Source organism: Balaenoptera physalus, assembly GCF_965194825.1.
Source record: "Balaenoptera physalus genome assembly, chromosome: 4".
Lineage (NCBI taxonomy): Eukaryota > Metazoa > Chordata > Mammalia > Artiodactyla > Balaenopteridae > Balaenoptera > Balaenoptera physalus.
The window spans coordinates 23917897-23940617 of NC_138891.1; the positions used below are offsets into that span (position 1 = coordinate 23917897).

Below are 22721 nucleotides of genomic sequence, written 5' to 3' on the forward strand. Positions count from 1 at the left end.
CATGGGTTCAAGCCCTGGTCCGGGAAGGTCCCACATGCTGCGGAGCAACTAAGCCCATGCGCCACAACTACTGTGCCTGCGCTCTAGAGCCCACGAGCCACAACTACTGAGCCTGCATGCTGCAACTACTGAAGCCCACGTGCCTAGAGCCCGTGCTCTCCAACAAGAGAAGCCACCGCAATGAGAAGCCCGCACACCGCAACAAAGAGTAGCCCCCGCTCACTGCAACTAGAGAAAGCCCGTGCACAGCAACGAAGACCCAACAGATCCAAAAATAAATAAATGAAATAAATAAAATTTTAAAAAGTCTAATATGTTTATATAGCCTCTAAAAGAACACAATAGAGTACCACTCAAAAAAAAAACACGAAAAAACAAAAAAAACCCACATCTTAATGGCATTTGAAACATTTTAGGTTAGCAATAATGTGTCCTATATAGTTCATTCACAGGAAACATTTTCAGAATCTTCTTTCTGGATAATTTCAAAAAGATACTTGTAAATTAAAAAAAAAAAGTTTTCTATACATCTACTTGCCTTGCTGCAAATACTGTGCATCTGAAAAGCACTGTTTTTCATCTGTTTCATCTCCCATGCAAATATTCACAACCTTCTTGACATTATGATCAGGGCCCCTGAGTCATGTCTGGAGTGACTCACCATTTGTTCTGTCTCCATTCTAATGGGGCTCCTGAGTGTGGGAAAAGGACTCAAGAGTCCAACCATATAGATCAGCCTTTTGAACTAGAGGGATGCAAAATTTGGGAGGAATTCCTGTACCTGCCCCATCTACTCCAAAGGGCTTCTGGGAGAATCCCTGAAGAAAAATAGATGAGAGGCTCTTTGTCACTTTCCATGCCCTGTGTAGCTTCTGTGCAGTTCATGTTCTGGGTATTCCAGAGAGACTCTTACCCTCAGGTCAGATGATGTCACTTACCTGCTCAGAAGGCTCAGGGAGCGTCCTCTCACGTGGCCAATATAAGCAAAGCCCTCCCCACGGCCTGCAGGGCCATCTGTGATCTGACCCCACTAACTCTCTGAGCTCAGCTCTTACTCCCTGTACTAACTGGGATTCAACCTGCCAATCTTGATCCCACCCAGACCTGTGGACTTGCTCTTTCCTCTACCTGTAATGCTCCTCCTTCTGATATGCCCACTTCTTCAGTTCTCTGCTCAAATATTCCCTCCGCTCAGACAACATTACTCATTAACCCTATCTAAAATACCATCCACTTCTTCCTCTATTCTCTTGCCTTAATTTCCTTTTCTTCATGGCAGTAATTTATTAATTTACTTATTAATAATTTATTAATTTACTTTACTTATTAATTTACAACTAGAAGGGAAAGTCCATGAAGACAGCGAACTCTCTGTCTTGTCTACCAGTGTGTCCATGTCACTTAGAACATCGGTAGGTGCTTCTATTAGTTATCTATTACTGTGCAGCAACTCATCACAAAGCTAGTGGCTTAAAACAACACGTATTTATCATCTCTGTGTTTGTGTGGGTCAAGAATCCAGGCATGGCTTAGCTAAGTCTTCTGCTCCAGGATATCTCATGAGGCTGCAATCAAGGTGTTGGCCAGGGATGGAGTCATTTGAAGGTATGATTGGGAAAGAATCTACTTCCAAGCTCACGTGGGTGTTGGCTGGATTCAGTTTCTTCAGCGTTGTTGGAATGAGGGCCTCAGTTCCTTTCTGGATGTTGGCCAGAGTCTGCCCTCAGTTGCTTGCCAGAGGGGGTCTCTCCATAGTGTAGTTCACTATATGGCATCTTGCTTCATCAAAGCCAGTGAGGGAGAGAGTCAGCTAACAAGACAGAAGTTACGTCTTATGTAACATAATCACAGAAGTGTCATCTCATCCCCTTTGCCCTATTCTATTGTTTAGAAGCAAGTCACAGGTCCTGCCCTCACTCAAGGTGAGGGGGTGACGCAAGGGTGTGAATATCAGGAGGTGGGGATCACTGGGGGACATTTTAGGGTCTATCTGCCAAATTACTTGCTCAATAAACGCCAAATATTACTAAATCCAATGTTAAAAGATGGCACTGGGCAGGAGGGCTGTAAGATTCAATATTCTTGCAATTCCTCTCTTGCACAATGTAGAACTTCTGTGAAATTTACTTGTTTTTTCCCCCCAACTTCCTTCTGATACTTTGTCATCAGCCTGGTCTGCTAGCCTGTGTGGGCTGCCCCAGGTTTTGAGGATTCACTCAAGTGAAGTGACCCACACACAACCCAGTCCCTTCAAGAATCTACAACCCGAAGACCACCATTCACAGAGCTTATTCTTTATACGCCAGGATCTCTGGAATTAATGAGTTGTATCTTATTTATTCTGTGCTGGAAGTGGTGTTCTTCTTGAATAGGCATTTTGCATTTATGAGGTCTTGCTGCTAGCCAAGTTAATAATGCATCTAATAAAAAAAAGAAAGAAAGAAAGAAACATCATTCAGTTGGGTAGATCTTATTAATATGATTCAATTTTAAAAGGGCCATTGCTTCAGAGTCTTGATGTCTGGGATGCCGTTAAAGAAAAAAATTTTTTCAGAGTCACCATGACAACAGGGAGACCCCCTTCTACACCCCTCTGAATCAATTACAGATTTGTCCATGTAAGAGATTGGAACACATCCAGCTTATTGGAAATTCTTTTCTGCCTCCTTTGGCAAAAGCCCTGGCTTGTTGTCCAGAGTGAGCAGGAGCCTCAAATCCATCAATATTTACTGATGAAGTCGTTGCCATTCATTAACAGGAACTTGATCAGCAGACGTTTATTGATCGCCAGGCATGTGCGAGAAACTCTGGGGGATTCAGCGCCATCACCATCTGAGAAGCTTACAGGCCTACTGCAGTGACAAGGCACAGCCACGTGGGGCATCAGGAGCTGCGTGGGGCCCACCTCTGGGTTGTACAGACCCTGCTGAAGGACCTGGGACCTGCACAAAGGACCCTGGTGAAGAATCTTGACGTCATGACATGCATGCTGGACAGTTCTGCCCTGCGAGGGGCATCTTGATCTCTGGGGAAGGGCTGCAGTGATGCGAGGGTTGGGGGAACCTACCTTGGGCCTTGATTTCATACAAACTCCACCACCAGATTGCTGGGTCACCCAGGCATGTCCTTTAACCTCTCTAGCCATTACTTTTATCCCTTACATAAAATGGGATTACATTTTTTCCTGCTGAACCCACAGTGATCACATTGCGATCTGTTGCTTGTTTGGCCAGATGTCTCCTCAGACAAGCCTTGGAAGCTGTTCTGGCAGTGACGAGTCACTGTTGTCTTCGAGGCCCCCAGCACAGTACTGGGCATGTCCTAGGCACTCAATAAATGAATGAATGGGGAGTGGAGGCTTCTTGCAACCTCTCCATTCTTTGCCCACCCCTCCACACTGCCCTTATGCTGGCCACTCACTCTTCCAAAGGGACTTGGGTCCATCCCCTCTTTGGTTCTCCAGAACAGCAGGGAGCACCCCAGTTGTCCCAGGCCTGCTTTCCACCCCACCCCAGATATGGTTCAACTCAACTTCTCTGCTTTGGACCATTTTGCAACCCAGGGAGGATCCAAGGGAGTGGGATAGGGTGTTGGAGGCAGGTAGGATGGCTAGAGAGAAGGGGCAGAGGAGGGAGGGTGAGGGCTGTGTAGCTCCTTGCTCCCTGTAAGATGTGTGAGAATATACTGGGTGCTCTGGGTATTGAGGGAGCAGCTAGCTCTAATAGTGCTTTAGTTTCTTGGGAAAATAAAGAGTGGAAGGACTCTTCTGAGCCCTCATCAAAGGCCGGTGGAGAGGTTTTTCACTAAGCCCCAAACAGGAGGAATGAAAGGAAAGCTACATCAAAGCAAATCATCATCTAATGGCTTAAAACCAGTGATGGAGTGAAAATTATAAAAGCAAGCAGGAGGAAAAAAGACACATTACATAAAGAGGAAGAAAGAGAAGAATGACAGTAGATTCTTGTCGGAAACAATACAAATCAGAGGACAGTGGTGCAACATCTTTAAAGGACTGAAAGAAACAGACTTGTCAACCTAGGATTCTATACCCAGAGAAAATATCCTTCAGAAACAAGGGCGAAGTCAAGATATTTTTCAGACATAGAAAAGCTGGAAGAATTTATCACCATAAGACATATAGTACAAGAAATGTTAAAGAGAGTCCTTTAGGCAAAAGGAAAATGATATTAGATGGAAATGTGGGTCTACACAAAGAAATGGAGATCGCCGGAAATGGTGAATATGTATGTAAGTATAAAATGACTCTTTCTTATTTTAAAAATCACCTTAAAAGGTTGTTGATGTTTTGAAGCAAGAATGATAACAATGTATTATGGAGTTTGTAACAAATGTAGATGTAAAATGTATGAAAACAATATTGCCAAGAGCAGGAGGGGGAAATCGAAGTATATTTTAATAGGCTTCTGATACTGTACATCAAGTGGTAAAACAAAACTAGCATGACTGTGATAAGCTAAAAATGTATACTATAACCCTAATACAACCATTGGAAATAAAAAACCAAAGGGATATAACAAATAAGCAGAGAAGGTAAAAAGAAATAATAAAAAATACTCAACAAAAAAGAAGCAAAAAAATATAGAATGGGACAAACAGAAAACAAATAGTAAAGTGATACCATTAAACCCAACCAAATTATTAATCTCATTAAATAAAAATAGTTTAAACACCTCAAATAAAAGGCAGAGATTGTCGGATTGAATAAAAAAGCAATGTACAACTTTTTGATGCTTACCAAAAAACTACTTTAAATATAAAGACACAAATAGATTAAAGGGAAGAGGGAAGGAAAAGGAGGTACCATACTAACCAAAACAAAATTAGAGTGGCTATGTTAACATCAGATGAAGTAGATTTCACATCAAAGAATATTAAAAGGGATAAAGAGATAAAGGGGCAATTCATCAAGTGTACATAAAAATCCAAAACATTTCTGCACCTAATGAAAGCTTAAAAACATGAAGCAAAAATTAATAGGTCTGAAAGGAGAAATAAATTAGTTATAGTAATTATAGTAGACGTCAACTACTCAATAATTTTTTGAAATTAATTAATTAATTTTATTTTTGGCTGAGTTGGGTCTTCATTGCTGCGCGCAGGCTTCCTCTAGTTGCGGAGAGCGGGGGCTACTCTTCGCTGCGGTGCGCGGGCTTCTCATTGCGGTGGCTTCTCTTGTTGCAGAGCACGGGCTCTAGGCACGCGGGCTTCAGTAGCTGTGGCTCGCGGGCTCTAGAGCTCAGGCTCAGTAGTTGTGGCACATGGGCTTAGTTGCTCCGCAGCATGTGGGATCTTCCCGGACCAGAGCTCGAACCCGTGTCCCCTGAATTGGCAGGTGGATTCTTAACCACTGTACCACCAGGGAAGTCTCTCACTCAATAATTGATAGAAAAGTAGAAAAAAAAATTAGTGAGGATCTGGAAGAGTTGAAAAACACTACTGAATTAATTTGCATCTGTATGACACTCCACCCAATAATAGCAGAATGTACATTCTTTTCCATTACTGTGATTGATTTGGGGCAAACTGATTACCCTCTGTCTCTCGTTTTCTCTGAGCATAGAATTCTACATTGGCAATGACTTCCTTTCAGCATTCTAAGGCTGTTTCCTAGCTTCCATCTTTTCTGTTTTGGGTCCTAACAGGAAGTCTGGGGTGTCAGCTGGGCCCCACTTCTCTCATGGACACCGACCTCCCGTTTTTTGTCTCCCAAGCGGCCGTGAGATCGCAGAAAGCTCCACCAGGTTCCCACTCTCCTCCTGTCTCCTTTCTGCTTGGCTTCTAATTGTAAAATGAGAGGCATGGGTTCCTGGCCCATTCATCCATGCATCCAATTTTTATACGTCTGTTTCTGGCACTTTGGGCACTGTTGTAGATGAAACAGACAGCCGAAATCCTTGTTGTCCTTTTATGATTTCTAAATAAGATTTGTGTGAGCTCATCTAGTGCTTGTTTGTTTCTTTTTTCCTTAGAAACATCTTTTGGTTGGGCTCAGAGGTGAGAGGACAAAAATGAATATTTAGATCTATGAATCAGCAGATTACTTCAGTTCTTTGTGATTTTTTTTGGCTCAAGGTCAGGTTTGAAGCCATCTCTTATTTTTATTTAACGTGGTTATTTTGTGTTCTGTTCTTCCAGATTTGCCTTTCTAATTAGATTTCACCCAGATAGATGGTAAAATGAGTTTGCGCTCCCTGGCTGCTCTTAGGAGGGGCAGGGGCTTGTATAATAAGCCTGCTGGGGTGGGGAGAAGAGGTTGCAGCTGGTAGCAAGTACAATGAATCATGCACACATAAATAATAGAGCGCAGACCACCCTGGAGCTGGGAGGCCGGGATTGCAGTTTTGAAAAGTATACGTGTGGTAGGGAGAGTGCAGGATTTTTAAAAGAACCTAAGAAATGACCCCTAACCTTTTGCAGGATATTTATCTCCCTGAGGCCCTGGGGTGGCCAGTGGTGAAATGGAAACATGTATGGATTAGTCTTCTCACTTTAAATCTTAGTTTGATGTTTACTATATTACTTGACACCAATTTATTGCAGATAATTAAAAATTTCATCTTCATGTGTACTTTGTCTTTTCCCAAGTTTTCACAATGAATGGGAACTTTTATAATCAGAGAAACAAAACCCATGGTACATGGAACTTAAGAATAATATTTGTCATCTAGATACTGTGGTGGTCACAAAAGAAATGTTTTGTACAGATGTGTAACTCTGTTGGAAGGCAGGGTTGCGGGCGGCACAGACCTTTGGAACTTAGAACCTGGTGCTAATAAACCGCTTCACCTGGGCCCCTAGGGGCCTCCCTGGTATTGTTAGCTTACCTCAGACTCCGTCAGAGACTAACTGTCTTCCCCCAGTCAACCCTTTCAGGGTGGGAGCAGTAGCCCATTGTTTCTCTAAGTCTACAGTGCAGGACAAAGGAGGCTGTACAAATATTTGCTCAGCTTTGTTTTGCTCAACGGATTGAAACTGAATTGAAGATGGCACCTGCTCCCAGCTGCTCAGGCAGGGACTGCTTGCATAAAACGACAGCAAGTGCTGCCTGGCAGAATATTCATGACTTGGCTGAGTCTGGGACTATTTTTATAAGATGGGAGGGTTCGACCTTCAACAAATTTTGAGTTTCCCTGGGGGACCAAAATGTGTGTGTGGGAAGGACAAAGGCTGGGAATAGAAGGGGAGACTAAGGTTTTGAACAGATGGCAGCGTGCTTTTTTCTTTCTACTCTGTTTTATGGTCATCGATGGGCATAGCTTGCTCCTGTATCTGATGAACAATGATGCTGATAGTTACTCTTTTGCAGGGACCAATGTGCCAGGAGCTGTGCTATGGGTTTGTGCTACTCAGGACTCTTGGCTGCAAGTGATAGTAAAACCAATTCCAGTTTGCTTGGGGAAAAGTGGGGATTTACTGGACATGTACTTGAAAAATTCAGGTCCTGGTTTTAGGAGCAACAGAAAGCTGCCTGTCTCTCGACTCTGTTTTCCTCTGTGTCGGCTTTGGCATGGCATCCCCTGGTGCTGGCCAGAAGGTCACCAGCTGCTTCAGGCCCCATCTTACCTCAACGGCAACAGAGGAAAGAGGTTTAATGGGGGGAATGGTTTTGAGATGCTTCCCAATATATATTTTCCCTGTGGAAATCTTTTTCTTTCCTGTAGCCCCTTCCTCCTTTAAGTTTCAGCCAAGAAGTGTTACTGCCCCAGGGGCAGGGAAGGGTGGGTACCGTTCCGAACCCAAAGTCCACAGGGAGGAGGGAGAGGACACCTCCTTCAGAATGGAAGGGGGGATTAAGCCATCAGAGAACAGGGAAAGTGAGGAAAGAGACTGAGAGGGTGAGTCTAGGGAGAATATGACGCCTGGTTCCCTGAGGGGCCTGAGGCCATCTCCGTACCAAGTCTTGACTTACGGAGGGGGTATGATGCAAAGACAGAAATCCCAGATAGGCTGAGGAGGAAGCTGTAAACAGAGAGGGCCTGTGCCCCACTTCTGGTTTGGAACAAAACACCCTGTGCCAACACAGGAAGGCTGCAGCTAGGTGAAGCGTATTGTGATATATTTTGTGGAGAAATGGTTAGCAATGGTGTCCTGTGTCACCTTCAGTCCCACTGTGACAGAGAAGGGATCCAGGAGCAGACACTGGTTCCCTGTGGGGGATGAGAAGGTAGCAGAGAGGGAGGGGTCACCGTGGCTGGGAGAACAGGATGGACAGGTGACCCAGTCATGCCAAGCAGAGTCAGGACACAGGCTTGCGGGAACGGTGGGCAAAGAGAAGCGGTTTTTCTGCTGGCCTTGTTGCTGCGAGGCTGTGAGCCTGGGGTCTCGTATGGAGCCTGAGAGTATAGCTCACATGGAAGGAAGCAAAGCTGGGAGATGGAGAGTCCTTGAAGGCTTTGGTTTCCAGGGCCTGAAGCAGACGTGCCCTGAGCTTTTAATTTATGTGAGTCAATCAATTCCTTTTTGTTTAAGCGAGTGTGAATTGGGTTGCCTGTCATTTAGAGCAGGAAGCGCCCTAACTCGTGTAGGGAAGAGGGAGGAGGCAGCACCAGGGAAGGGGTAGAGCCTGGAATTAGTGAGAGGACAGTCAGAGGGATTGTGGAGGGAAGGAGGAGAGGTGTTGGGTGGGGTGCGGTGGGCTGAGAGCCAGGTGGGAGAGTCTGGGGCGATGCTAAGGCGGACAGTGAAAGGACTTTGTGCTGGGAGGTGCGGCTCATGACTGGGAGGGGTTGTGTCAGTGGTCAGGGCAGGGAGGAGCCGAGCACAGTGTGGCATCCCAGAAATGGGGTGAGAAAAGCAGGTTATCAGGATTTAGAAGCAAAGCCTCCCTGGACATTGAGCCTTCAGCTGAGGAAGGCAAACCAGGGGGCTGCGTAAATGGTGAGACCATAGAGCTGGCAAGAGATAGAATTTGGTGCTGGGAGTGCTGAACTGAGATGGAAAGTTCTAAGCGGAAAACCAGAGAGTAGGTAGAAATATGGGTGAAGAATCTCCGTGTCAAGTGTGGATTTGGGAGCCATCAATACAGGAGTGAAAGCAGAGGCCAAGTGAGAAACTCCTCCAGAAAGTGCGCCCGGGAGGTCAATGGTAAATATACTTAGGAGCCTATTTTCCGCAAGACCAGTTGCTCTAGGGCACGTAGGGGTCACTGCAGATCTTGAACTGACACCAAAGTCCTCTCTGACAGTCGCAGTTGGTCAGATCATCTCGCGCAGAGAAATCAGGTAGGAATCACCACCAGCTGGGACCCAACATTTGAAAGAAATGACCCCCAATACGATATCATATCAAGTTCAACTGCACGTCTCTCGGGTGTCTTAACAGGGAGTTACAGAAATCAGTCAAGTGCTCTGTGGCTCTCCAGTAGCTCCGAGAACGCTGAGAACCACGGGACGGTGAAGGGGTGGGGAGAGACGCTGCCCGGACCGCGACCTCGCCAGGGCGCCGGCAGGCCACCCAGAGACAGCAGCGTGGAGGTCTAGAGTTGACACACAGGGCCGGATGTGGTGGGAGCCGGAAGGGAAACGTGGAGTAGCCTGAGGGGGGAGGGGCAAGGTGGCGAGAATCATGACAGTTTGGATCAGTCACCGGCAATGGTGGACCCCAAACACGCGCGTCCAGCTCAGCACCGGCCCCCGGGTGGCGCCGGGTCAGGCACACTGTCCACAGGCACCCACACTAGGGCTCCGAGCCGTGTCTGTGTACCCGGCCTAGGCGTGCGTCCACGCATCCCTGATCCCGAGTCCCGCGTTGTTAGGCGCGCAGAGGCCCTGCGCTCCGGTGGCCGCGGTCCCCGCGCCCTCAGGGTGCCGGTGACCGTGACTTTCGCACGCTGGGATCTCTGAAGACTGGCCCGTCTCTGGGGTCTGTGTTTGACCTCCTCCAATCAGTGTCCTCTCCGCAGCCCCTTCTGCTCCCTTCCGGCCGCCCGGGCCGCACCGCATCGCCGCCTCCGGGGCGGAGCTCGAGGGCGGCGAGGTCACTAGGGGGCGCTGCGGGCCGTCGCGCTGCCCCGAAGTCGCTGCGCGCCGCCCTCGCCTCCCCCTGCGCGGGGAGGAGCGGGCGGCGAGCGCCGAACCGGGCGCGCTGTGGCGGAGCCGGGGCCGGGCCGGGACCATGGGCGGTGAGCGCGGCGCGGGCCGCGGTAGGGGTGGTTGCCTTTGAGGCTGAGCGGAGCCTCCCGCGGAGGCTCGAGGCGGGCGGGTGTCCCGGGGTGCCGGTCTTGGAGACCGAAGGGGTCCTCTGGACGCGCCAAGGCCGGGACGACCGGGCGTGACTCCGGTGCGAGAGGGGTGGGGGGTCGGGGGCGCACTTGCGAGCACCGGGTCTGAACGCGGCTACTAAGCTCCCTCCTCCATCCCCGGCCCTTCCCCAAACCCCAGCCCCCGACTCGCTTCCACTCCCCAAGCGGCCCCCCCACGCCCACGCGCCCGGATCCCAGTCCCCGCCTTCTCATCCACCGCCCCCTCTCCTAACCCCAGCGCCCCCTAACCCTGCCTACGATTCCGCCGCCCTTTCCCCAGGCCTTTGCCCCGCAGCCTCCGGTGGGTGCCTCCCTTCACCCGCGCTGCGTCCTGCTTCTCCACCTCCAGCCCCGCACCTCGCCAGCCTCCATCCGCGGTCCCGCCCCTCCAGCCCGCTCCTGCCCGGCCCCCGCACTCCTGCCGCCTGATTCCTGCCGGAACTGGAGCTCGCAGGATCCCCCTTCCCCGGCCGTGGCGAGCCAGCTGGTCTCCAGGTAAGGAGGCTGCGGTGACGGCAAGTTCTCTGCCGTCTTCCTCGGGGGTGGGGCCGGCTCCTGCCGGCAGCTACCTGCGCCCGGCGCCCCCGGGAGTCCTGGGGCCCAGCGGAGGGGGCCGCTGCGTGCACAGGTTAACATTCCGGGATGCTCAGGTTAGGACTGCGTGGTTTACACCCCCCGGCGTTGTTTTTGCTCGTGAACCTGCTTAGGTCGCAGTCTTTTAAAGAAGCCGGCTTTGTTACACACACGAAATTGGTTGTGCTTCGAGCTGGTGGCCTTCTTGGCGGCTGCAGCGGTCTTTCAAGGTGTAAGTGTGGGTCGTTAAAGGATTAGCAGTGCCGGAGGATGTGGAGCCATATTTTCCCGCTTAGGCGGGACGTTTTGTGGGGAGGGAGGACATCACCGCCTGGGTGGCCAGTGCCTTCGTGGGAAGACAGGGATGCTTTGTAAGCATTCGAAAAGTAAAATCAGGAGAGTTGCGGAATCAGATCGCGTGCGAATGGGCAAGTGTGGGGTGGACGGCCAAAGGAGCCTCAAGAAGGCTCCACAACTTGGGGACATCTGTTGCTATTTGCAGAAGGCCCGCGGGTGAACCCGAGTGTGGAGCAGGCAGTGCCCAGCCAGCCTCACAGACGTGACGTAACTGCGGACGAAGCTTGGCAACAACTCCTCCTCGGAGGTGTTGGTGCCCCGTCTGGACATCTGTGCGAAGAGGATGTAAAGCAGGTGGGTTTTTTTTTTTTAATTAATTTATTTTATTTTATTTATTTTTGGCTACGTTGGGTCTTTGTTGCTGAGCACAGGCTTTCTCTAGTTGGGTGAGCGGGGGCTACTCTTCATTGCATTGCGTGGGCTTCTCATTGCGGTGGCTTCTCTTGTTGTGGAGCACGGGCTCTAGGTGCGCAGGCTTCAGTAGTTGTGGCGCACGGGCTTATTTGCTCCGGGGCATGTGGGATCTTCCCAGACAAGAGCTCGAACCTGTGTACCCTAAATTGGCAGGCGGATTCTTAGCCACTGCGCCACTAGGGAAGTTCTAAAGCAGGTGGTTTGAAAAGCCTCGTGTTCCCTGGAGAGAGGTAGAGATGCAGGGTGACAGCCAGAAAGCCAGTGCATGAACCTGCCCCATTGCTTCTCCTGGCTTTCAGTAAGTCTTGGATTAAGTTAATTGCCTATTTTAGAGAAAGGGCTTGTAGGAGTCATGTCTCTTCTACAGATCAGCTCCTGGCCAGCCCGCCCTCACTGATGACGCTTGGGAGCCTACTTTTGGGCACCAGGGCCTAGACGGGCCACCTGACCTTCGGAGCACTGCATTTGGAGCATTTGCGGAACTGCGCTATCTGCAACTCTTTTCTTTTTAGTGATTGACTCGAAGAGTAATTAGCTCAATATTCGTTCACTGTTGAGTAGTGAATTAGTAAGTAATTAGCCCAAGGTCACACTGGGGCTGGATAGGCTCCCTCTGAGTGCCCACACACTCCTGTGGGTATCTCCTCAGCCCTCGCCAGGTTGCTGTGTGATGAGTTGTTGAACGTCAGATGCCCCACTGCCCAGGGTCACCTTCAGCGGTGGGGTGGAACCATCTTTGTGGCCCCAGCACCCAGCCTGGCACCGTCTAAGTGACAGGTGCTCAGTGTTTGTCTAGTAAAGAAGTGGTTGTCTTTCCTGAATCCAGGCTGAGTCCATTACCCGTGGTTTTCCGTTGTGCTGCACTGTTTCCAAAACATTATCCTTCGATTCATCAGATTTTAAAGAAATATCTTATCTCAAGAGAGACATTCATTTCTGTGTGTATTTGGGGCAGAGAGCTCAATTTATGGGTCAGGCTTTGACAACTGGGTCTCTAACCTCAGGGGGCACTCCAGAATTTCCACGAAGAGAAGCAGTTGTCCTCATGCCACAGCTAGGGTGAGAGGGTGATGGGCACTGTGGAGAGCTAAGGCTTTCTGCTGAGGGGTGAGTCCTCCACAGCTTAACCTCTAGGGCCCTGAGCTGTGGCCGCAGCCCCCTTCAGCATCCCTCATCCCCGCGCATGGTGGGGGAAGCCACTTGTGGAGCCCCGCTGGCTGCTTCAGACGACAGCATCTTCACTCCAGTGGATGCTGCCCGCCCCAGGCAGAGCTGGGAGCACCTCTTCTTGCACTTTTTGGGCAATCTGATTTGCTGTGCTGTTGGGGGGAGGGAGGCTGGTGTTTGGGGAAGGTGTTTCTGTCTGTGGGAGGTGGCTGTGACCCACTGGCAGGTAGATCAAAGTCTAGCTCTTCGGCCTCTGTCAAAGGCCAGCTCTGGAGAGAACGGCCAGAGGCTAAAGGTGTGGGAGCAACCTGTGTCCCCTTTTTTCAGGAGTATGGAAAGGGCTGGAATTCAGAATGTCACTTTGATGTGGGAACCCGCACTGCCCACAGGTTCACAGCTGTCATGGGCTTATCTTCCTCACCTGGACTGTCTGTGTCTCCAGGTCTGGCTCATACCCAGGATAACTGCAGCTGGTGAAAATCTGTTTTCTAGAAGACATTTAATTAATGCCTGCAGTTTGTGAGTGAGAGAGAAAGGGGGGTAGGGAGAGAGGAAGAGAGAGAGAGAACTTGCTATATGGAGTGGGTAGGAAAAAGGGTAGCAGAATAGCCAAGGTCCTGAAAACTCACAGAGGTAGACTTCAGCCTTGGGACGAGGCTCTGGGTTGGTGGATGAGGACGTGGGCCCACATTCAGGTGGAGGGGTTGCCATTCGGAGCAAAGTCACTGTGATAGGAAAAACGGCCCCACAGTTACCTGAAATAAGGTGTGCTGGGCCCACTGTTCTGCTTCCTAGAAAGCCTTGAAAGCCAGGCGAGGGCTGGACATAGTGAGGTGGGAGAGCACTGAGCCATTTGAAGTTTTGGATGAGGGTTGTGCCCCTTTGGAAAAGGTGGCTTGAGTGATGACATTGGTCTGGGGTCTGGCCTGGGGGAGCCAGCTCACACCTGAGATGCGGTGTGGGGGAGTGTTCAGGGGTGTGGCCAAAAGAGATGCGGCTGGGAGGGTCTGTGCCCCTGCACTTAGGGGGTGGAGGAGAGACAACAGCTGCCTTCTGGTAGGATGGTGGGCCTGTTGGCAGAAGCAGCCTCCCACAGACTCTTCTTGAGCCTGCTGGGCAGCCTTGCAGATGGAGTAGGGCCTGCTAAGGCCCCTCAACCTGGAGATCCTGCAAGGCAGCCATGAGGAGGCACCCGTGAACCGGGAGTGACCTGTAGGTCTGCTCTGAGTGCAAAAGGCAGGAGGGCCAGGGCAGCCTAACTGAGCCACAGACTCCAGGATAGTAAGCAGCCTTCATCCCTAGAACCAGGAGGCTGCTCCGAATCTTCTTGGGCCTTGGTTAGGGAGCCCACTGGCTTTGGAAAAGAAACAGGGCTATCAGTAATGAAGAGAGGAGATATCGCAGGAGCATGGAGGATGTTAATGATTTTTTTTTTTTTTTTGGTAAGATATTCGCCATGTATTTCTTCTTTAGGTCTTTTTTTTTTTTAATTTATTTTTATATTGATTTTTGGCTGTGTTGGGTCTTCGTTTCTGTGCGAGGGCTTTCTCTAGTTGCGGCAAGTGGGGGCCACTCTTCATCGCGGTGCGCAGGCCTCTCACTATCCCGGCTTCTCTTGTTGCGGAGCACAGGCTCCAGACGCGCAGGCTCAGTAGTTGTGGCTCACGGGCCCAGTTGCTCCGTGGCATGTAGGATCTTCCCAGACCAGGGCTCGAACCCGTGTCCCCTGCATTGGCAGGCAGATTCTCAACCACTGCGCCACCAGGGAAGCCCGCTGTTAATGATTAAAAAGGCATTGAGGGCTTCCCTGGTGGCGCAGTGGTTAAGAATCTGCCTGCCAATGCAGGAGACACAAGTTCGAGCCCTGCTCCTGGAAGATCCCACATGCTGCGGAGCAACTAAGCCCGTGTGCCACAACTACTGAGCCTGTGCTCTAGAGCTTGCGAGCCACAACTACTGAGCCTTCGTGCCACAACTACTGAGCCCGCGTGCTCTAGAGCCCGTGCTCCACAAGAGAAGCCACCACAATGAGAAGCCCATGCACCGCAATGAAGAGTAGCCCCTGCTCACTGCAACTAGAGAAAGCCCGCGCGCAGCAGCGAAGACCAGACACAGCCAAAAGTAAATAAATAAAATTTATTAAGAAAAAAAAAAAGGCATTGAGAAAGGACTTGGAGGAGCCTAGTTGTGTGGTTCCTGCAGCCAGGAGGCAGCCTTCACCCATGTCCTCTACTCCGCAAGGAGTATCTGGGATTCATCCCTGCATTCCAGCCCCTCCCTCCCTCCCTCCTCGTCCCTCAGCCCCATCCTCCTGCACTGCACACATTGATCAAGCCACCTCTGTGCTGGTACTAGGGTGGAGGAGAGGTTGGGCAACTCAAATATGTAGTGGTAGCAACTTAGGAACTTGCAAATTCTGTGTGTATTTGCGTAGTCACTTCCCCAACGTATGTGTTCATGTTTCTGTATTATGAGGCATCCTTTTGTCATCTGCTCACCATTCTCTCTGTCTCTGTGTGTAACCCACTTCCTTAGAGGGAGCCACAATCAACAGCATAGAAACCAGAGCTTTAAAGAACAGACTAAGATGAAAATTATTGCACCGGGTTCTGACACCGCCTCCCCCTCCTCTCCTCTCCTGTGTGTGGTCAGAGTCATTTACACCCAGTTTACAAATAGTTTGAATACTCTTTGAACTACCCCTCAATTACATGGAGACATGTGTCTTTCCAGCTAACAGAAACCACAGCTTACTTTCCTAGACCCACCTCATTCTTGGATCTAACACCAAACTTCAGGCCTTCAGAGATAGAGCAGTATCATTTTGAGCTTTTTAATTATAAAGCTCAAATGAAGCTCTGTTTGCTAATTGTGTCGGCTGCTAATATAGGAGAATTTGAAGTTAGAATAAGACATTCACTGCCTTGTTAACTTTTTATGCTTCTGAAATGAAAGGAGCAGTTGGATTAAGGTAGAGAAAGTAGAAATGTCTGGAAACTCAGAAGTGATAACAGAGGGACACAGTCTTACAGAAATAAATTAAGCTTTAAACATTGTTACTGAAATGTGGAGAGCTATAAATAGGAACTACTGTAGAAGTATATGCAAGTACAGAATTTTGACAAGTATAGATTGATAGGTAATAGAAATTCTGGTCTGTCATTTTATTGAAATATATTAATTATTATGATCCTATATTATGCTTATGTAGTAGCTTACCATTTAAATAGGCAACTATGTCCATGATCTTGTTCAATCCTTCTAGCAAGTCTGGGATCTTCTTAGAGGTGGAGACATTGGACCACAGAGTATTTATAAGAGTTTCCCTAGAATTCAGATCTCTTGAGTGGAGAAATACTATGTACCTAGATGTTCCTGCTACAGTTGCTTGATAACTCAGTGTGGTTACATAGTTATTTGAAAATTACAGAACATCTTTACAATGTTCTGTAAGTCAAACAAACAAAAACAGTGTATGCTTAGCACCATCAGAAACTGTCTGGAAGGATTTTTCAGGGTTTGTGGATGTCAGAGGTTCTCTCTTTTTATTTTAATTTAATTTTTTTTTAATCGAAGCATAGTTGATTTACAATGTTGTGTAGAGGTTCTCTTCTGATGACTTCCTAATACAGAAGTTCCTGTGATTGTGTACTCAGCACAGTGCAGTGGTTCAGCGTGTGGGCTCTGAAGCCAGATTGGCTTTAAATCCTGGATTCATCATTATTAAATTTGTACCCTTGGACAAGTTACTTAACCTCTCTATGCCTTGGTTTCTTCTCTTTTGTGAAGTGGAGGTGATGATAATAATACCTACTTCATGGTATTGTTGTGAAGCTGAAATGAGATAGTACATGACAAGGACTTAGAATACATAGTACATGCTTAAACGTTAGCTGTTTTTTGTTTGTTTTTGTTTTTGTTTTTTTTAACTATTCATTCATTCCTTAACGTATTCATCCAAAAAACATTTTTGGTACCAACCAACTGCACTGAGATGGTGGGTATAGGATGACGGATAAGATACGCATAGCCTCTGTCCTCATGAAACGGAGGATATCATACTTAAGTTCACAGTGAAGGACAGGAATAATAGCACAGGCATTTCCCAGGCACTCACCTGGCTCCAGGCAGCCTTTTATGGCCATGAGAGGCTGCGGTGTAGCCTATAAAGGGTTCACCATGACTGGGGGTGGTGGCAGGCGGCTACCAGATGATCTTCAGCTGGTACACAGTGGTGACGTGGCCTTGCCAGCTGTTGAAGACAGGCACTCATTTGACTGGTCTGTGTCTGACACACGCTGGTTGTTCACGTTTTAACTATCACTCTTGGCCTCAGGTTGTTAGTGGGACGCGTGATAAGAGACTGTAAACCCAGTGTTTACTCACCTGGTTTGCCAGCGCTATTCTTGGTCCTGGTCGACAGCACCAGATGCCCTGACCACTGTTCTGGGCTGACTCTCTAGCAGCCCCGGAAGCCCACGATTCTATCAGAGACCCAGTTCTCTGAGTGAGGAATGGCACAGCTGCTCCTGAGGGCGGGTAGGGGACTAACCTGAGGCAGAGGCCAGACTACTGCTCAAACACAAAGTCCAACCGAGTAAATGTGAACATCTAATTGGCTTTATTCAATTGAATTGGGCAGCATCGCATCTAGTAAATAGAAGCCCCCTCTGAGGGGCTGCACAAAATAGAAGGTTTTTATAAATAGAAGGAGGGAGGGGCAAGGAGGCTATTAGTAAAAGAAAGTCAAGGGTTGCTTCAGGCCAGGTCACCTTCTTCTGGGTGAGGGTCAAGGGTCTATCATGTCGTTTACCTCTACTTCCTTTGGGGGATGCGGGGGGATAGAGGGGACCCATGTGACACATTATGTCATTGGTGCTGGCCAGAAAATTCCAGACTGGCCAATTAAGATTACATTTCTGGGGAAGGCTGAAGCTGCAATTAGGTTAGGTAATAAAACTAGGTTTGAGTTAAAACCCATGATAATGGGTTTTAACACAAGTAATGCCATTTTGGGCCTGTGGTTTTCTCTTTAACACTATCATGTGTCCTGTGTCTGCCATAGCTGGAATCTTCTTCATCTGAAGGTCTCTGGGAAACTGTTGATAGGCTTGGGTTTAATAAGAGGTCCTGGAAAGGGAGGTTCCTTCCACCTCAGACCTCACCCTTCCTTGCTCCATGTGTCCTACAGAGAAACTCCAGCGTGGCAGCCTGCCCAGCTAGCCCTTGCCATCCTACGGTGGCCCCCAGCGGTGGGCTGAGGACTAGAGAAACCTGTGATTGCTGCCTCAGAACTTGAGCGCTTCTCTGCCTTGCGTGATTAGCACACCCGCTGTTCTACACTGGAGTTCTTTGTACTCATAAGTCAGCAGACTGGAAACCTGATAATCAGTTCTCTTATTGGAGAGCCTGCTTATTTTATTCATTTTTAAACTTCTGGAATCTGAAGTCAATGAGGCTTTGTCTTTTTTTCTTAAAACACTTTCCCCATTCTTGGAAAGTAAAGAAATGGCAAATAATGCCATTCATTAACAAAAACAACAAAAAATTTGTGTGTAGGCAGCATTGAGTTAAAAGGAGGAAAACCTTTTCTCTAGTTTCTGATTTGTTCCCTAGCTGCTCTAACTTCTCTGGTTTGGTTGCCTCTTGATTTCCCAGATGGGGTTGACTTCTGTCACCAGTTTGTCTCCATCACAGTTCTTAAAGGAAACACAGACCTGAGAATCGGAGCTTGGACATTTATGGTTGAAGGTCATGGCTTAGAGGTTTGATTCTTCTGGCTCTGTCTTCAAGGTGAAAAATTACTCTGTCTTTGAGAAAGAGAGTATATTTTAGGAGATCCTAATATCAACAGGCAGGAGGATCTAAGCCAGCCTGCCTCATCCTCGGTTCACATAATTTCCAGCATTTCTGAGTTAGCGGCGTGTGAGTTTTTATGTTCTCCTCTTGTGCATCTTGCTCTAATGACTGCTGATTATCTTGAAACAGTTGCATTAATTGATGGTGTTTAGGGACTCAACGTTCAGTAAGTAATTGCAGTTGGCTGGCTCAGCTGAGCATAGCACGTTCCTGCTACTTGCTTTTTTAGCTTGAGGGGTGTTTGCTGTGTGTGCCCAGTGCCAGAAGGGGAGTGGGGAACTCCTTGCCTCAGGGCGCACCCACTGTCCAGTGCTCACGCTGCCGCCACCCGCAGGACATTGTGTGTCACTGCAGCATCCGTTCCCACTGCATGCAGATTGTCTGCTCAGGGACCTTCTCCCCAGCTTGACTGGGAGCTTCTGGAGGGTAGGGGCTACACCCAGCTCACCCCTGAATCTTCATCCTTAGCCCAAGAACTGGCATGAAATAGGCCTCAATAAAGGTTGGGTGAATGAATGAATGAATGGTTGCATAGCAGTTAGGATTGTGTTTGGCTGCAAAGTAACAGAAAACCCTACCTTAGTGGCTTAAGTAGATAATGGTTTATTTTTCTCACGTAACAAGATGTTTGAAGGTAGGTGGTTGCTGGCATTGGTTTCAACAGCTGAGGTCTGTCTGGACTGACACTCTTATTTTCTTGGCCTTTTCTTCATGATGGCAAGATGGCTGCTGCAGGAAGGAGACACTGACATTCCATTGGCCAGGGCTCAGTCAGATGACCACACCTCCTGCAAGGGAGGCTGGGAAATGTGGTCCAGCCCTGTGCCTAGGAGGAAGAGGAGATGGGTTTCATGGTGAGCTGGCCATCTCTGCCACACTTTCCCTCCCCCGCCCCCCACCAAGTCAAGATTCTGTTGGCAAGGAAGGAATGAATATTGAGGGGCAACTGGAGGTGTCTGTCTTGGAAAGAAATGCTGTGCTAAGAAAGCTCCAGCCAAAAATAGTCTCTATTCCCAGATCTTCTGTCTTAAATCCTGGCCTCTGTTCCCGCCTTTGGGAACTGGACTAACAGGACAATGGAAAGCCCTCATTATCCCTCTTTCTTGACTCAGGCCATGTTCTTAACAGCTTTGAGGGAGTGAGTCCTAGTGGATTCTCTTCAGCAGTTGGAGGTTACCCCAGAAGAAACGGCCTTCAGCCTCCTCGAGACCAGAGGAGCCTCTGAGAACTCGAGCCTGTGAGAACTGCTTGCTCATGAGCCTTCCAAGTGCCCCCACTCACCCAGCCTCCCAACGTTTCTCCTCCTCTCCATCCCCCACCCAGCCCTCCTCCAGAGAGGAGGAGAGGCCACAGCAGAGGGACCTCAGCTTCCCACTTAAACCCACTGAGAAGCATTTTCCTACCACTTCCTGCTATCTTTTCTCGGTTACCTTGTTGGTCAATGGTTCATTGATCTATTGGGTTTCAGTGCTTTGTTCTTGTTCAGTTTGCTGTAGGTTTCAGTGACAGGTGCTTCTCCATCCACAGCATCCTTCTTGGTGCCCTTTCTTCCCTCCGTCCCTTCCTTCTTCCCGCACACACCTAATGAGTACCTGCTGCCTTCTCAGCTCCGCATCCACCGAGCCCCGGGGGAGGTAGGCAAGGAAGCTGACACAAGCCTGTGGCGTTGAGGAGTATTGTGGGAGGGCTGTGGTTGCCCAGTGTGGGGGGACCTCACCCAGCCTTGGGTTTAGAGAAGGCTTCTCGGGGGAGGTGGGATTTGAGCTGAGTTTAAGGATGAGCGAGAGTTAACAAGGTCAAGAAGGCATCTGGGCCAAGAGAGTGAAATGGCACAGACGCTGAGTTGGCGAAAGGCGCTCTTGGGGTTGGGGGGAACAGTGAGGAGTGCAGTGCACTGGAGTTGACGCACTGGGATGTGCGTCATTCACTCATTACACACTCCTGTGCTCCAGGCCCTGGGGTTAGAGCAGTGGACAAGGCAGATAAAGTCCCAGCCCCAAGGGAGCTCGAGGTCTGGGCTCTAATGGGGGATGAGACTGCAGAGGAGGGTGGGCTTGGCTGCTGTCCTAGACTCTGCTCGGAAGGGTTTGCTGTTGGAGGCCGAGTAGGATGTGGGCCCCGTTGCTTGTGCCATCGCCTCTTGTGCCCTCTCCCTCTGTCTCCAACTCCCGTCTGGTCCTTTGCATTACGCAGGCTATAAAAATAGACGCTGGCACCAGAACATCAGCGTGTAGTTGGTGAGGAAAGCTGGAAACTGTCGCTACACATCAAGATATGCGCCAGCTAGATTTTTGGTGGAGCTCATTCTTGGAGCCCCAAGGATAAGGTCCTAAAGTTTGCTTCAATTTTTTTTTTCTCCTTTCAACTCATACCAAAACTTCTGGCCACTTGGCTCAGAATGAATATGTATTGGTTGTGCCGATTTCCCACCTATGAGCTCATTGGAATGAACATTTAATGCTGAAATCCACCAAGTGAGGACTGGCCTTGCCCTGGGCCGGCCTGATCGGAGGGGCTGAGTCATCTCCACAGGGCAGTCCATCCAGGGTTCGTGTCCAGGTGAGGACTGTGGTCAGCACTACCTGAGAAGGGACCAGCTCTCACCAGCCTGAAAAGTTTTGCTCATCTCCCCAAGGAAATGAGGGCTGAGCCAGGGTTTGGAGGAGCTGTCAGCTGCCTTTTCTGTGACGAATGGGCGCAAGTGTGGTACTTTCATTCTCCCTTCCCAGCCCTGTCTATTAAGGTGGAATTGACAGTGCTGGGGGCGGGGTGCGGAGTGCAGAGAGAGGAAGCTTCATGCTAGTCTGAGCTCAGGGCTGAATGAAGGGCACTTTGTTTCCAGATAGAGGGATCTCAATCTGTAGGCCAGTCCTATGGTGTTTATTGGGTACCTTTTTGGAGCCAAGTGCTGTAGGGAACGTGCATAATAATAAAACGAGGAGAGGGAGGATCGTTACAACCTGTGATGTTGTGATTTATAATAGGAAATATATATTTGTTCTTTGTCACTGTTTCTGGCACAGAGCTCCTACAACTCTTGATATTTCCTAGAGGAGACCAGAAAGGTGTCTTTTATTATGTTAATGAGGTGACTTTTGGAAAGCCCCCAGGGAACCTGAGGATGGGGGCTGGTTGCCAGGAGAACCAACCTTGTGATTAAAGGATTGGAACTTTCAGTCCCACCCCTGACCTCTGGGCAGGGGTTGGGGGCTGGAAGTTGAATCAGTTGCCCTTGGTCAGTGATTTAATCAGTTATGCCTATGTAGTGATGACCTTGGTTCTTGTCTTCTTTGAAAAAAAAATTTGGAAAGCGATGGAGATTGTAAAGCAGGTAAAGTGTTTATTAGAAGCAGAGTACGCGTGAAAAGGACACACGGGTGGACTCAGAGGGAGAGTTGCCCTTTTCTGGTGACTTAAATTGCTTATATGGGGCATTTTTCCTGGTTTCCCCTGGCCAATCACCTTGCTAGTTGTCCGTATCTGATCTGATTTAGGGCCCTGCCCAATGTGTGCGCGCATCTTTTAGCCAAGATGGATTCCAGTGTGAGGTTTCTGGGAGGCTGGCAGGACATATTATGGGCTGGCATCTCCTCCCTTCCCTGACCCCTGGGCAACCTTTCTGTGCACATGTAGTTTGGGAGGTCTCCTTGACCCCAGGAATGAGAAATATGTGGCTTCCTTTTTCACCCAAGCAGGGATCAGCTCCTGCAGAGAATTATCTTTATCTTGAAGTATCTGTCCTCAGGAGACAAATTCCAGCTGCTCAGCTGGGACCCATCTATCTCCTCCCTCAATGATGCCTCCATAACAACCCAGAGGACACAGGTTGGAAAGCCTCCAGGTTGGTGAACGCATGGAGACGTAGGGAGAGTGGGAGAGAGTGGGAAAGCTATGACACCTTTCCCACATACCTTGCCATGTGCATCTCTTCCATCTGACTGTTCGTGAATCATATCCTTTTGTAATACACCGATAATCTAGTAAGTAAATTGTTTCTCTGAGTTCTGTGAGCCTCTCTAGCAAATTAATTGAACCCAAAGGGAGGGGGGTCGTTGGAACCTTCAATCTATAGCCAGTTAGAAGCACAGGT

At 48.9% G+C, this 22721-nt stretch overlaps 1 protein-coding gene and 1 long non-coding RNA gene across 12 annotated transcripts in view; one reads left to right on the forward strand and one right to left on the reverse strand.

Annotated features, from left to right (window-relative positions):
- Nucleotides 1–22721, reverse strand: part of LOC309660567 — a 412061-nt gene that overhangs the window by 104060 nt on the left and 285280 nt on the right. The gene's annotated exons all lie outside the window — the stretch shown is intronic.
- Nucleotides 1311–22721, forward strand: part of PXYLP1 (2-phosphoxylose phosphatase 1) — a 79514-nt gene continuing 58103 nt past the window's right edge. For 6 of the 11 annotated variants that reach the window (XM_082461265.1, XM_082461267.1, XM_082461269.1 and 3 more), the window contains exons 1-3: nucleotides 9983–10141; nucleotides 10611–10756; nucleotides 11337–11485. The gene's annotated coding sequence lies outside the window, so the exon portion shown is untranslated. Of the gene's footprint in view, nucleotides 9243–9982; nucleotides 10142–10163; nucleotides 10300–10541; nucleotides 10757–10941; nucleotides 11067–11336; nucleotides 11486–22326; nucleotides 22473–22721 lie in introns of those variants that run through there. The other 5 variants (XM_082461266.1, XM_082461271.1, XM_082461264.1 and 2 more) reach the window with 5 other exon arrangements.